The sequence below is a fragment of the Echinococcus granulosus genome (genome assembly GCF_000524195.1).
Source record: "Echinococcus granulosus chromosome Unknown EG_S00013, whole genome shotgun sequence".
NCBI classification, from domain to species: Eukaryota; Metazoa; Platyhelminthes; class Cestoda; order Cyclophyllidea; family Taeniidae; genus Echinococcus; species Echinococcus granulosus.
In genome coordinates, this window is record NW_020170393.1 from 965,598 (window position 1) to 966,422 (window position 825).

The following is an 825-nucleotide window of genomic DNA, read 5'->3' on the forward strand; positions in this document are numbered from 1 at the left end:
AGTGAAAGAAATTAAACTTGGCTCCAATCATCATCTTCCTCTTAGTTTATAACAAACCCAGTCTAAATCACTCAAAAGCTCTCAGTCATCGTGGTTCCTTAGAACTTTCCTTTGTGAGCGGCAGGTGTGGAGTCCGCAAGAGATGCAAAAATCCAAGGTTAGTGCTAGAATTATGTGGATTACAAATCGGCAAATTATGCACAACCTAATCAGTATGTCTTAGGCGGAAGGAACCGTTGTCCACCTCCAAGAATTGGCGCAAGAGCGTGTTCATACCCTTGGGGCGAAATATTTTCAATGGTCTGAATTCATTCTTCCCATTAGAATCGAACAAAGTGGCAATCTCAGATTATGAGTACCACCATTGTATTCAAACAGATAACTTACATTGATAAAGATTTTCCAAGAAATGTGTATGGTCAGTAGTTATCAGGATCTTGCAACGTAGTACAATGAGCCCCATGCGCTTGCGTTTCGGGATTCTAAAGACTTCATTTGAAACTTCACTAATTTGCAGTCATCTCTTCTAACACTTTTAATTTGATTGAATATCTACACCTTCTATTTGTGGTATGTAAAATGCATGTTTTCTTTACTATACTCAGTTGTGTCATGTCTATATGACTTTTGTGGCAGATTTTGTACCTGGTTTACCTTCCTGACAATGTTAGAGAAACGGCAGTCATTAAATTTGCCGCAAAATTAGTTACTGTGAATGCAAAAGAATGTAACAGTTTATAAATTAGCATCCTGCAGAGTTAACATCGACATACTGTGTTGTAACTTCAGCTGTAGCATCCCGAGACTCCCTGAAGACGAAAGAAG